The sequence below is a fragment of the Parasteatoda tepidariorum genome, chromosome 5, assembly GCF_982258835.1.
Source record: "Parasteatoda tepidariorum strain Cologne lab strain chromosome 5, Ptep-v5.0, whole genome shotgun sequence".
Taxonomy (NCBI): domain Eukaryota; kingdom Metazoa; phylum Arthropoda; class Arachnida; order Araneae; family Theridiidae; genus Parasteatoda; species Parasteatoda tepidariorum.
The window spans coordinates 36,154,485-36,170,440 of record NC_141759.1 but is presented as its reverse complement, the minus strand read 5'-3'; the positions used below and the strand labels follow the sequence as shown (position 1 = coordinate 36,170,440).

General features: G+C 31.7%; 1 pseudogene across 3 annotated transcripts; it reads right to left on the bottom strand.

Annotated features, from left to right (window-relative positions):
• Positions 1-114: 114 nt before the first annotated feature.
• LOC107452436 (alpha-latrotoxin-Lp1a pseudogene) lies at positions 115-15,569 on the bottom strand (annotated as a pseudogene). Of its 3 annotated transcripts, XR_015433681.1 has the most exons (3): positions 11,251-15,569; positions 8,945-9,779; positions 8,691-8,767 (listed from the first exon to the last, which is right to left on the bottom strand). The product of XR_015433681.1 is annotated as an alpha-latrotoxin-Lp1a pseudogene, transcript variant X2 (transcript). The 3 variants fall into 3 exon arrangements; XR_015433680.1 differs by lacking the exons at positions 8,691-8,767; positions 8,945-9,779 and adding an exon at positions 115-379; XR_015433682.1 differs by lacking the exons at positions 8,691-8,767; positions 8,945-9,779 and adding an exon at positions 6,681-7,316.
• Between the last annotated feature and the right edge of the window lie 387 nt (positions 15,570-15,956).

Below are 15,956 nucleotides of genomic sequence, written 5' to 3'. Positions count from 1 at the left end.
TTTAATTTTAGACAAATATTAAATTTTGCTTAAAAAAATCTGAGTGGGTCTTAGAACTAACAAGACCTTTATTAATATAAAAGTAATAAGTTTTTAAGAAAAAATCCAAGTATGTAAAATTCTATTACCTAAAAGAAATTTATTGAAATCAATAATGAATTCGAAAATATGAGCATATTTTCATGAGCCCATACAACACAGTGAAATTAAAAATTAGCAACAAGCGGACTTTTCTTACTTTTGACATTTAACATCATATTTTCTGAGGCTACTAGTTTTATTTCAATAAAGCTGGACAAAACTTGTGACAATTATAAATAACAGCTACAGATTCACTACAGTTGATTAGTTTAAGATCAGCCTTAATATATTGCTCAACCTGTAAAAATTAAAAAGAATCATGTGTGAAAGTCATACTTCAAAAATACAAATTAAATTGATTCAATAATGCAAATTAAAAATTGTCATTACTTAACGCTGTATTTTGTTAAAAAAATATATGAAATAGAATTTTTGAAATTTTTTCATTAAATATATGGTTATAAAATATAACTTTTCATTAAAAGTTTTATTCAACATTGATACGGATACTGTGTTTTATGTATTAGTAGTTCAATAAAAAATGCAGTCAAATTATATACCCATTTGTTTTTAATTTAAAGAAATAAGATATTGGGTTTCTTTTCAAAGAATTTTCTCTCCTGGCTAAACGAACTTTCAAACAGTTGTTGAAATAGCTTTTACCACAAAAGATATTTTTATGTCTTATTTTCTAAAAAGAATCAAATCGAAAAGCGTGAAAAGAAGGACAAATACTCAGCGTATAATTTTAGACGTAAATTTATAATCCTTTTTTCTTTTTTCTATTTAAAATGGAAGAAGTATTCTTGTGTTTTTAACATTACTCAGTGTTTTATTTACTTGACCAAGTACCATGCTGTTGTTTAATGTTTTAAAAATGATTTTACTTAATGCTTTTGTATTTACAACTCTATTTGGCAAAAATTGTTACTCCATTGAATAAAAATTACTCCTCCATTTGACGCAACAATTTTAGTCATGATAAGGGCTCGTGAAATACGGTCTCCCGGTCACCATTAATGACTTATAAATTTAAGGTGGCAACTATATTTTTAGCTTTTCAAATACGATCTGAGAATTTTTTATATTTTAGTATTTATGTAAAGAAAATCGGTTTGAGAATTGAGCTCGAATGATTTTTTTTTTCGTTCCCGTCCGTGTTTTCTACATGCATAAGGAAAACGATTCCATTTTACTTTATCTTCGCAAAGTTGCATTTTCCTTAAATTTCTGATTCTTCATATTATAAAAATGAAAATATTAATGTGATAAAAGTATAGAAATTCAAAAATCAGTAGAAATTTATAGCAATAACTGTGGGATTGCGATCGAAAAACCACAAGGATTTACGATGAATTCGGTACAAAATCGAGCCAAAGTGATCAAAAATCGAAAAGTCATTCGATTCGCGATTCATGAGTCTTAATAGTTTATCTTTAAAAGTATCGGGATTTATTATATTATTTAGAAATCCATGGATAGATCCACCGAAACAAAAAAGGTAAATTCGCAACGAAATCGGAGCAAATTAAACGCATTGGTCAAAAAAATATTATTCAAATACGCGATTCGAAATTACCTTTGTAATAATACCTAATTAAAAATATCGGTATTTCAGAAAACTGTAGAGAAAGCTACTAAGAAACCACATGGATTTTATCTGAAAAATCAAGCACGTCACTTAAATGTGTCCGTACAATTTCGTTCCGTACAATTTCGTATTAAAAATATGGAAAAACGCGGTCTATTTAATTTTATTTCAGCAAAATGTTAAAAGGAAGAAACATTTGATTTTATACACAACAATCGCGTTATTTTTCTGCGAGGCTCGTGTTTTTGAAATTTTTTGTGTCCATTAGCGGTCTTAAAAATTTTTTACAAAGTTGTATCTTAATATATGAATTTGCGAGAAAAATCCTGCTATATTTATATTACTACCCGCTAATTCTCAGATAATATACATAGTTAATATTCAAAACATAATTTTGAAATTGCATTTAAATTTTTATTAGTTTAATATTTTTTAGAAAAAATTCTCAGAATATTCTCCATGATTATAATTTCAGCTGTCGAAAAGTCAGTTTCATTAAAAACTGGTAAATCAATGAGTCACATACCAGAGCACTTAAATCTTTGAACAGAATTTTCAGTTGCTGCTGCCTTTTTGTAAGCCTCGGTCACTGGATTCGAATCTTAGAACTGTGTGATAATCAGGCCAGGATAACTTCATAACCTCTTTTCAATTGCTTAACACGTTGAATGCCACGGTAATTTTACATGGCTTGCCCGTCTGACCAAAAGGTAAATAACTACAAACTAAAATTACAAATATTGACAGATTTAGCTAGTTTTTTAAAAGGTTTAGCATGACATATCTGAAAAAAAGGGGGGAATTATATAACCCTACGAATTGTGTGAAAAATAAAAATCTACTAAATTGCATTTATTAAACCAAGAATCGCAATTAATAAACTACCACTCGAAAATATTTATTCGCTGATCGGAGCAAGTTGGCATCTCTGTGTATATAAATAAAACTATTTTTGAGGGATTAATTTCGCCATTAATTTCTTGAGCCATTAATTTCTTCAAACCATTTTAGTAACAATAATAATATTAAAAAAATTACTCGATTTATGTATTTCTAATAATCTTGGCTTCACCGGTGACCCCCTTGGTGGTACGAACAAACTCAGTGCCGGTCACCGGTGACCCCCATGGCATTCTACATGCTAAATAATGTACAGTTTAAAAGGCATAAAAAATGACCTGCCAAGCCTTTGGAGCAGATGCGTCGTGTATCCCGTAGCTGTAACGTAATTATTATAGCATATCTGGCCAACTCCAAAGCGTCTAGATTTTCTGTATGATTCAAATGACCATTCAGAAGAAGTATAACTTGTATCATAATGGAGCATGTAGCAAAACTTACAGTTTATTAAAGAGGATAATGAACTGTAGGTTTTGCTACATGCTACCACTGAGGATAATTTACGCCAGCACTGTGGTCGGTACAAGCCGGCTCAGTAATATTGCGAAAGAAAATTTTAAAATCAGCTGATTTTAAAATCCAAGAAGTTACAATTTCTATGGTCGCCATTTGAGTAGATTTGTTCTTCGCTCATTGGCAATATTCATGCTTTATTAGTGATTTGGCGCTTAAAAAATATCAAATAATTTAGAAAAACATTTGTGAGAAAGAAGTTTGTTATAAAAGAAAAATACGCACTTTCTAAGGACTATTGGTAAAAATTAAGTACTTAAGGTCTTTTGTGTAATACAGGTTAAAATAGAGCCCTTGAACGCCTTTTACTTCAATTGCATTCCAATTACCAGAAAGAACCACCCTAAAGATCACAATTCAAGACGAATGGGAAAAAGGCCGCTAACGGCCCCAGGCGCCCAGATAAATATTGATGATAATGATGAAAGAGCCCCTGAATTAGACAGGCCGACTTATCATTTATTGTTGGAGCAAAGAGCTAACATAAGCACGGCGAATAAATATTTTCAAGTGGTAGTTTATTAATTGTAATTCTTGCCTAAACCTAAACTTTTAAATGATTATTTCCGAGAAGGTTGAAGACTGGAAAGTTAAAAAAGGTATGTTTAATCTCTGTTCACAATCATACTTCTTCCGCCCCATAGTAGTTGCTAAATTTAGGTCAAAAATTAGCTCATATATTTTAAGTCGGAAAAATTATAAATAAATTCCGATAAAATTTAGTAAATCGACACGAGTTAAAACATGCTACTAATGAACTTATGAGCTAGAAGACAGTTTTAAGCGATATTTGGTGGTCGAAGAGTCCTGCCATCATGAGGCGTGGCTTAATAGCCTGAGAATCCTGAATTTTTTTTAAAGTTTTTTACTAATTTATTACTGATTTAAGGATTGAATGCTTAGTAAGTAAATGTTGTTGATTTGTAACATAGCACCCAGAAACCTATGAATTTTTTTAAGCAAAAGTATCAAACAAGATCATGAGTATCGATAATAAGTACTGAAATATTCAAGTGGTGCAAAAGGGGGGGGGGCTGTAAATTAAAAGTATTGCTGAAATCTTTATTTAAAAAATCTAGTTCAAAGATGCCAACTGCTACGGACAAGCCAAAATAATTTAAAAAAACGGTAAATAACTACAAAGTAAATTTTGCAAATATTTTACTGTTTTTGCTTGCTTTTAAAAAGCATAGCATAACATATGTACTATAAAGTGGTGAATTATATAAGCCTACGAATTGTTTAGAAATAGTGATGGATAAAAATCTGTTAAATTGAATTTATTAAACCAAGAATCGCAATTGGTAAACTACCACTTTAAAATATATATTTGTTCTCCGGAGCAAGATGGCATCTCTAGTTTCTACTAATATCTTTTCATTTAGATGTCACACTACTTTACGCTCTACGACATAATTTAAAAAACGCTTATTAGATTCGAATCTAAATGTTATTTTTCTTGCTTTGTCTTCTTAATTATAATATTTTTGGCAACGTGTTCTTTTTTCATCAATGAACACAGCTAAAAATATGCAAAACAAAGGATGCAATGACTCTATCTGATTACAAAATAAATATAAGCACACAATGCAATATGAATCACTTTTTAAAGAACATCTTCAAAGGGAATCTTAGTATTTCGATCATTTACTTAGATCAAAATTATTGTAAAAATTGAATAATAAAATGTACTTTGATGTCTTTGAATTATAAAATATACTTTCACTTTTACTACACGAAAAGTCTTGTTAAAGTAAATGATTTTCGCTTTGACATATTTATGTAATAATTTTCCGGATGAGTGAAGACTGCAAAGTTAAATTTTCATTTTAAACTTTCATCTTGAAAACAAGACATTGATGTTTCTCGTTTGATAAAATTAATGTTTATATTTTGATCCAATCTGTTTAAGAGTCATTATTTTGAAAGTCAGATGAAAACCTGAAATTTTGATTATTGTATTTTTTAATTAGCTTATTTTTTTATGTTGAAATCGTTTATGAAAAATGAATATTGTACAAATTTGAGACCCAAAGAAATTTTTTCTCCCCTGTAGAAAATTTCAAAGTGATTTCTTTAAAAGAGAAATTTAAGTATGCTTTGAGGAGTTTATCTAAAAAAAAGCAATAATGCCCTAAAGTTTTGTTTTGCTTTCTTATAAGGTTATCGCTGCCTAGTTACTGACATGCACTCGTTTTCATGGGGCATTGTTGCAATTTAGAGTTATGCTCAGTCAAAGTTGGTTGAAAATTCAGTTATTAGCTTTTTTCTGCTTCGAAAATATTGATTAAACAACAGCACTCCAATAATTTTTTTTCTGAATATTAGAGCTCCCTTTGATATTGTTGATAAAATCATTAAAATTGGTGTTTTTGATAAACGAAAAGCTTTTAAATTTAAAGTTATTTTTTTCTGTAACTTGTGCAATAAAATTTTCAAAAATTTGGTTTTTTCACAAATGTTCAGAATTAAAAAAAAAATTGCAATAATGTTGAAAGTTTCTGAGAGGCTGAGAATAATTTTTTGAATAATTTGAGTAATAATGATTTTCCTTATAATTATTGTAATGTTAATTTTTTGATTAGGAAAATGATTGAGTGATACTAATTTCTTTTAACAGGGCGAAATTAAAGTCTTGACTGAGCAGCCCCAGTTGAGCAATATATTAATCTGTTTCGTAATCTACTTTTACTATCCTTTTTTCCTACTACGCATTTTATAAAGGGCGTTTACTTTTTTTGCAAGTGTTTCTTACACATTTAGTTAGTTTGCGAGATTGCTGTTTGACCGGTTTGCTGTGAGTTTTCATTTCTTCACTTTTGTATTATATTCTCAAGATTTTGTTTGAAATTTCTCTTCTTATTTGAGTTTTTGTATTTCTTCCTGAACTTTCATAAAACTTTCGGGGTACTGAGAGAGCTAATTTTGACATTTGTCCACTCCCTCAATAGAAAAGGTTTTGTTCTATGGCTTCCGGAGCTGGTACCCCCTGAAGACATCAACTTCGGTGACCATAATTTTATTTTATTCCCATTGTTTTTTTCTTTATTGCTTCAATTATTCTTTCTTTTGAAAATTCTGCTGCTTTTAAGCGCTTTTCTTTCAAAGAAAGTTTTGTCAATTTAGAATTTAATATTTTGTATTTTTTTACTAATGATGTGATGAGTTTTTTTTGAGCGACGATGCTGTTCTGTGGTTATCTAAATAAAAAATATGTATAATGAACAGAATTTGCACTTTTTGAAAATTTGAATGGCTATATCTACTAAAAGCATATATATCCCAGGAAATAGCTGGGTTACAGAGCTTGTACTCATAGAGAACTTTATTAAAGTAAAGAAATTATTGGAGTGCTGTTATTTAATTAAGATTTTCGAGGCAGAAAAAGTCAATAACTAAATTTTCCATTAACTTTGACAGAGCATTATTCTGAAATGCAACAATGCTCTATGGTGAAAACGAGTGCATGTTCATAACTAGGTAGCCATATACTAGTAATATAGCAAAACAAAACTTTAAGGCGTTGTTGCTTTCTTTAGATAAACCCCTTTATTAAACTTACTTATATTTCACTTTTAAAGAAATAACTCTTAAATTTTCTACAGGAGAGAGAAAAATTTTTAGGAGCTCAAACTAGTACAATATTCATTTTTCATAACCAATTTCAATAATAAAAAAGATCAAGCTACACTATCACACATTGTCTGAAGTTTAAAATAAGTAACTCTATAAATCTAAGTGATTGTAAGTACTTGATAATAAAAACGTAGTGCTAGCTAACTACCACATTTTTGATAAAGATGCCATTTAAAATATTACAAAATATTTGTAGCTACGCAATGTGTTGGCAGGAAGAATATGTAGAAAATCATTATGTATTTATTGTATTTCATATTATGTATTGAATATAATTATGCATCACAATGTGTTTCAAAGAATATGTAGTACATATCAAAATTTCTCCTGAAATCTCGAAGAATTTCTCGAGAAGTGTAGTGAGAGTATGGGAAGTTATGTTTTATGGGAAGTGTAGTGTGCGAAGTGTAGTGAGTGTATGTAAATTAAAAAGTATTACGAATACCTTCGAAACGCTTTGTTGCAGAATGATTCAGTGGCGAATGGGTGCATTAAATAAGGAAACCATATTTAATAACAAACAAATTTAATAAACAATAAAACGATATGATACGAAATGGGGCTCGCCACTGAGCCATCCAGGTCAATCCATTGCCTGCAACATAAAGTGATTACAGAATTATTGTGAGTGATTACAACGCCCTCTTCTTTTCAGGCAGAAATTCGTAACACGCTTCATATCTTAACATACCACAATATTTTAATATCTGTAACTGTATTTGCAGTAGGATTTTTCCGTCGCCGGAAAATTATCAAATCATGTTTTATCTTTATTTTTAATTTAAGTCTACCATCAATATTTCTAGTGTTATGTAAAAACGCCAATTCGTCAAATTGAATTTTTTCATTGTTTTATTATTTCACAAGCAGACGGCTTGATTTTTTTATGGCTACCACAAAGCATTAAAGCATGCTAGATGGCGCCACTAAGGCTTAGCAAAATTTATGTAGAATCTTCATGATTTTGAATCCCGATTTTCTGTATATATGCTATCATCAATTTTTAATGCTCAATTCCAAATTTCTGCTGTAAATAATGTAAATATCACAGATTAAGCTCGTATTTCATGTATATCTCTAATCATGGCTGTATTCATTTTTCAATGGCAATTAATGTAAATTTCCGATAAAGTTTGTACATACTTCTAATCATGGTTATTTTATTATATTGTTACCACATTGTTACATAATTCAAAATGTTTTATTCACTGTATATAATTTTCATGATGAATGGGGTAGGGGACGCTGCGTGGCCTAGGCACCCAATTTCGTTTAAATAAAGAAAGAAAGTCGCCGAAAAATTTCACTTCTATTTAGACTGTGGAATCAAATATTTTTCTAATCAAATACTTTTTATAATTTTCCTTGCAAATATTTTTTTCATGATTTAAATAATGTAATTTAAAATGAAATTGAACACCATTATCTCTAACGTATTAGAACGCTAATATAAAATACATTTAGGTGCATATGGTTTTGTGTTCTCAAAAAAGTTACAATTTTTTTACTCGTTTTAGGTTGCTGTGCTCTGGAATTATTAAGGGTATAGGTGGTTTTCATTTCATAAACACTAGGTTTACGGGACACGTCATTTTGACGGATTTCGGCCTTTGTAAGGAAAATTATAAAACCCGTTTGAATTTTTATTTTATCTCTTGTAATGACTTTTAACCATTGATAGAAGTAAATATATATTAAATGCTATTTACCTCAAAAGCGTTGAAATATTGAAATTCTCTATGTAGTATACCTATTTCTAAGGATATGCGTCAATTTGACGCGATCATAATTTAGACAAAAGTTTAAGTAAACAAGCAATTATCACATCAATAATAAATAGGAATGTACCGACAATACTTCGATTCGTTATCTCAAATAAAACAAGTGCATACCTGCCAACTTTTCCGGATTTTCCCGAAGATTTTATTTTCATATTTAAAGTGGTAGTAAATATATACTATTTTTTCCATTTACAAACTTAATTTTTAAATGATTTTGATCACCACTATTCTTATAAAAATTAAGCACATATATTAATATGCGTTACTATCATGGTTGTCATAGCCCTAACACACGAAATACACTCTCGATTTTTGGTGCTAAGCACCACCTCTTCCCCCCATCTCCATTCCACCTCACTACTCCTCATCATCGAATTACTACTACAGATGAATCGGTTAATGCCGCTTCGCGGCAGCGCACCGAGATTTATATGATTTCTACCATTCATGGTTGTCAACTTAAGTTTTTTCAATTACAACGTATTTGCTTGCTTAAAATTGAAGTATTAATTTCATTTTAATACCACTGGGAAAAATGATAATGGAAGGGATTAAAAGTTGGCAGGTATGCAAGTGATAAACAACTGTTGCCGATAAGCAATAATAGAAAGAACAAACGCAGAATGTCAATTGATGTCAGATTTTGAAGGTTTCAGTTGCTTAGTTCGAGTATTGAAACATAAAATACTAGAATATTTCATAAATATATATCTCATATCTTCATTTTTTTACTTATAGTATACATATACATTGGTTTCTAAGTGCAGAGATGCCAACTGCTCCGGACACGCGAAAATAATTAAAAAAATGGTGAATAACAACAAAGTAAATTTTGAAATAGGCCTACGAATTATTTAGAAATAGTGGTGGATAAAAATCTACTAAATTGAATTTATTAAATTAAGAATCACAATTCTTTCATACGTCAAATTGACGTGTGTCCGTAGAGATAGGTATATAAGAAACGTCCGTAAACCTAGTGTTAAGAAAACATCAATGAGAAACTTTTTATCATCTCTCTATAACTTATCAAAATTTAACTTTAAGATTCAGATTATTTTACAGGAGTTTAACATAAGCACAAATATTAATTAAATGCAAAAACATTTTTGAAACGATGCAAAGAACTCTTAGAATTAAATTTTCTTTAGAATTTAAATTTGGGAAAAAAAAGATACATACTTTATTTTCTTGCTCGCACGATAAAATTCATAAAAATCAAGTAAAAAACTTCAACTTTAAACGGGCAGTCAAATATGTTCTTAAAACTGTACAAACTAAAAGAAATTGAAAAATGAAAAAGTTTTTTTATTCTTAAACAAAAAGTTCAATTTTTAGGATTTTTAATTTGTTTTAATTTAAAAATACAAAATATTTATCAATATTCAAATAATAGTATGAGATTAAGCAACATGCTATACTCAAACCAAATACCAAGCTATAACTTAATATGTTTATAAGAAGCCAAGAAATTTTACGCACAAGTTGAAGGAATTTGAAATGAGAAAAACAGATAGATAAATAGAAAACACTAGCACCACTTTGTAAAAAATAATTTTTTCTAGTGGTAGCGAAACTGAAGCTTGCTTTAGTTTGATGTTTAATTATCATTTTAAGTAATTTTTCCACACTATATATCAAAAATTCAAAGCATGTTAAGAAGTACAGCATTGCTGCATTTTATACTTGATGACACATTCTAAGACTGCAGAGATGCCAACTGCTCCGGACACGTCAAAATAACTAAAATTAATGGTAAATAACTACACAGTAAATTTTTCAAATATTTGACTGTTGCTTGCTTCTTAAAAAGACATAGCATGACATAAGTACTAAAAAGTGGTGAATTATATAAGCCTACGAATTCTTTAGAAATAGTGGTGGATAAAAATCTACTTAATTGAATTTATTAAATCAATTGTTCTACTTAATTGATCTACTTTATTGAATTTATTGAATCACAATTGATAAACTACCACTTTAAAATATATATTTGCTGTCCGGAGCAAGTTGGCATCTCTGTAAGAGTTAGTGTAATTATTTCAAGTTTACCTCCCTACCAATTTCTTAAAACAGGGGTCCCGCGGACCTTGAAAAGTTTCAGTAGTGGTAGTAAATTTAGGTTAATGCTAGAAGATTTTTCTTATTTTAATGTACCAATTAGTTGTTAAGTGGATTAGAAGCTAGAATTTTCTTGCATACTTTCTTTGGAAAGCAATTTTAGGGGCAGTTACACAGAAATTAAATTACGGAATTTCGTTTAATTTTTGTTACCACTTCTTCAAATTTACAAGACCAGCGGGAACCCTGTAAAACCTTTGCAGAAAGTGGAGCAGTTGGCATCTCTGCTACCTTAAACTTGTTGCCAAATTACTAGGAACAAAATAGATCAGGAAAAATATTTTAAATTTTGTTAGTAGAAAAACTATCTAGATATCTTAAAGCGGTATCAAACAAGGAAATATAGATGTTTTTAATTACTTCTATCAATTGAAAAATTTCCATTTTTTAGCAAATTTATTAGGGTGCTAATAATAACGTAATTATTCTTATTTTCAAGTGGAAGCAAAATTTAAACATCTTATAGTAACCTCGATAAAATGCAGCTACCACTTATTGATTTTGTTCAATTCTTAGCAACCTTGCTAAGAATTGAACTATTCAATGCTACCACTTGGAAAAACATTCCTGGGAGAGTGCAGATTTTGGCAGTTATGTTATCTTAAAATAAAATGCGTTTGTGCTTACCTCGTCGTAACCTCTATTTCAGTAACTGAATAGAGTTCAGCTACAGAACTTCACATATCAAGAGATTTAGTAGTACGGTCTACAGTGAAGCAGGTTTCCGTAGCTGAGTGCCACAGATTTATAAATGAATTGCTCTTTAAGGAAATTGCCTTTTTAAAGAACTGTATTCTTTCTTTCCCAATATGGACATTCAAAAGCTCTTGAATTTCCTCCGGAGTAAGCATGTCATACTCTTCTACAAATCTACACAAGATTTTGTGCAGCTTAGAGTTGCTACCATTTGCCATTGCTCTTTTTATACTTGAATATACATCATAAAAATCAATTTTCTCTTCAGGTAAGACAGTGGGTCTACTATTCAAAAAACGCTGGAGATTTTCAGTAATCCTCAAACCTTCAACTGTGGAATCATCTTCAAAATTAGTTTGGTTTGCTGTATTAATATATTTTTCACCTGTAAACTTTCTTACAAATACGTTTAACAAAAGCAAAGTCCCAATTACGTCAAAATCCTGAAGTGAATTAAAGTTCGAAATTCTGTGAAAGGTTTTATCTCTTTTATTATCCCCTTGAAGAAATGAGTTATGGTCATTTTCTTCAATGAAGTTTGAAGGCCCGGTATTAAAATTAGTATTATTTAAAACGCTCGCTGCTAAATTTCGTGGGGAGCGATTCATTTTTGATTTCAAGTAATTACCTATTACAAACGATTTCAAACCGAGAGCTATGTCAAAAGGAGTTTCATTCTTATTATTTTTTGCATTCATATCGGCGCCTTTCTCAACGAGATACTTAACAACATCGAAATATTCATGTTGGACTGCCATGTGTAAGGGTGTATTACGTAACTTATTAGCTGTTGGTTCGTTCACTGAAACACCCAAGTCTTCTATAAAATAATCCGCGGTAACCAAATCCCTCAAGAATATGGCATGATGTATAGGTAGTTGGCCTCCTTCGTCTCTATGATTTATATCAGCTCCCTTCATTACTAACAACTTAATAATTTCTACTCTAGTTTCACTGTCCACTTCAGCTTGGGTAGCTCGATTCAAAAATCCTGAAGATCCGCATTCACCTTTGGCACTGGCATCTTTTTCTATCATATATTTTACGATATGCAAATGTCCGGACTGCGCAGCAGAGCAAAGTGGTGGGTAAGCGGTGGGCGATTCCTTCTCAATATTAGCATTTCTTTCTTGAATGAAATATTTAACTATGTCTAAGTGCCCATAAAGAGCTGCTTCGTTTAACAGCACGCAATCTTTTGGATTTATTTTATCAAAAAAATATTTGATCATTTCCAGTTGATCGAACTGATTTGCATCGCAAAAAACCCATGGACATGACTTGGGACAACGAGGTGGAATATGTGTTTTAACTAGCGCGTCGTATATGTACCTTTCTCTCTCAAAGCCATATTTAACTACATCAATATGTCCATTTTGAATGGCATAATACATGAAATCATTAGTCCGTGAGTCAGTCACATAAAGGCCCCCACCATTACTGATCAGGTACTCAATCATGTGTAACTGTCCTCCTTTAGCATACATATGTATCGGTGTTTCTCCATCACTGTTACTGACATCAACGTTTGCACCCTTGTTTCTTAAAAATTTAACAACTGCTGAATGCATATTTTGAGACGCCATGTGTAGAGGAGTCTCTCCGCGGTGGTTTTTCAGTTCCAGTAAACTTTTGTCACGTTTCAGTAAGAGATCTACTACAGAAACTGCTCCATTTAAAGCTGCCTTGTGGATAGGCGTGTTACCCATGTCATCTCTAGCATGTAAATCAGCATTTTTATCAAGAAGTACAAGAACATTTTCGATTCTTCCACGAAATGCAGCTTCATGCAGTGGCGTTGAGTTTTTAAATGTTTTAGCATTGATGTCAGCTTTATTCTGTATTAGAATATTTAGCATGTCCGGTGTTTCTCTCATTGCGGCTAAGTGAAGGGATGAGTAACCTTCCTGTGTTTGCTGATCTATGAGGACGCCACGCTTAATTATTGCTAAAAGAACATCTTTTCTGCCATATGTTACTGCAAAATGCAAAGCTGTGAGCCAACCATTAGTTACTGTTCGCAGTTTAAGTCTCCCGTCTTCTAATAGACGTTTGCTTACATTATCTTTCCTGAAAAATATTGCATAGTGAATTGGAGCCCATTTGTTATCATTAGTACCTTCGTTTATTTCTATCCCTTCTAGGGCGAGAAGATAATTCACCATATCTAAATGCCCCATCATTGCTGCATGGTGCAAAGGAGTCATATTATTGTCATCACCAGCATTGATGTTAACTTCTTTACTGTTAATTAAACTTTGTGCTACCTTCATATCGTTGTTTATCACTGCTAAATGGAAAGGCGTCAACTTTGTGTTTGACTGTGCATTAATCGAAGCCTTTCTAGTATTTACTATCATATTTACTACCTGTTCACCGCCCACAACGGCATTATGCAATGGAGTGAATCCAGACATATCTTTGACATTCAAGTCAACCGTGTTTGTTAACAGAGTTTCCAATGTTTTCACAAAACCATTTCTGGCTGCCAAATGCAAAGGAGTCAAAAGTTGAGGATAGGACTGTATGCCTATGGTAGATCGATGTCTTATTAGCAGATTCATAAACTCTTCCTGTCCAGCTTCTACAGCTACGTGCATAGGAGTAAAACCATTTTTGTCTCGTGCATTTTTCTCAGAATAGGGTTTTCCCAAGAGCAAACTTAAGGCGATTTCAGTATTGCCCCATTTTGCAGCGGCATGAAGAGCCCGTCTGCCGTTTTCAAACATCGCATTTGTATCAGCTCCTTCTCGTAACAAAATCGTTGCAGCTCTCATACCTGATTCTTTATCAGGACTATCAACAGCATCGTAGAAATCTCTATTAATATCAGTGAATTCAGTTTCATAGCTTTTAAGTGTCCCAATTAATTTCGGTGTTTCGCCTAAGAATCTTCTAAACACGAGTCTATCGCGCCGTAACTTATCGATTGGTACTTTAAGAGTAGGGCAAGCTCTCTCCTGAACCAAAACTGGATGGGACCATTCTCCAATCTTTGCATATTTATCGTCACTTTTGTACTGGACCGCATAACTAACTCGTTTACCTGCTACCCAATCACCGATCGGGGTTTTAATATTCTTTTTAAACGAGAATTGCACAAAGTTTTGTGGTTCTTCTTCTATTGCGGGTAAGGTCATATTTTGAACTTTTAATTTAATGCTTTCAAATAATCGGATGGAGTCCGTCAATCGTCTAGCTTTTGTAGCCCACACAAAATCTAAGCTATTCACTTCCTGCAGCAACTCTATTACTCTAAGCAGCAATGGTTCCTCTTTTCCTGCTATGCCTCTTCCGATGAGAGACCTTCTGAAATATTTGAAGGTGTTTATCATACCATTTAAGAATCTATTATAGTTATCAACGTCACTAATACGGAGAAAATAGTTGACCAAATAAGCATATTGTTCGATCAAAAAGAACATAACAGTAACATACGTATGCGAACCATATATTAATGCATCAATAGCTTTAAATGCAGCCTTGTCGTGAGATGTTTTCGGAGTAGCGTATCGCAGCTTTATGATATTTAGCAAGAAGGAAAGCAATCCTTCTGGTGTTCTATAGTCTGATAAATATTTTAAAAAGTTACCATCTCCATCTGCCAACCTATTGACATAATCATTGTTATTTAAGCCTTTTATTCTCTCGGATTCAGTATAGAAATATTGAACGAAATTATTAATTTTCGATATTATCGGATCTACTTGGGTGATCTCGATCGTTTCTATGACCTCATCGAATCGCGCATGCATTTCGAGTCTAGTTTGTTCAACGGAAATTAAAGTTTTATTTGCTAACGTCCTAATCTCCCTCAAAGCTGCTGTCTGTTCATCCAACCTCCTATCAATTTCGTTGAATCTTCTATTCATGATCTCTTTTATTTCATCGAATGGCACATCGCCACAGTCCACTGCTGTTTGAGCTATGTCTAATCCCCCGGAAAATAAATGAGAGACCACTGAAATACCTGCAGTAAAGACTCCCAGGAACTCGCCAACAATAGGAATCGAATTCAGATCATTCACAATATCGCTTGCCGTTGAAGAAACTTTCGATCCTATCTCCATTGCTTTACATTGCTCAACCTTGGACGTTTCACGCTTTATCCTGCTTGAAACACTTAATTCATCCATTTGATATCTTGAATACTTTGCGGAGGCCATTTTGCGAGATTTTGTATTCTAGTAAACGACTGTGAGTTAACTTTTAAAACTTCAATTTTGTATCGCAGAGAAAGAGAGACGTGGAAAAAATGATTTAATTTCCTTATTTATATAACTTCGAAATCAATTATTACTTCCCCTTTGCTGCACCTGCAAGAACTGATACTCTCATTAATAGGAAGAAAAAAATTATTTGTCCTGTCAGGGATATTTAGCTTATATGGCATATGTTGATGGAAAAACTATTAACTTTGCAATGTTCCATGACATATGATGGAGTTGAGATGATATTATTTGGAAATGGAAAGCCAATAAAAGATGATATCCACGTGCACAGCTGTAACTTTGTTATGAATATTTTAGTTCCGAAAGAATTTTGCGAACAACAATGTTATTAAGTATAGCATTTAATATTTTGTTTCAATAAAAATCTTATATTCAGTCATTACTCTGCAGAACAATATTTTGCTG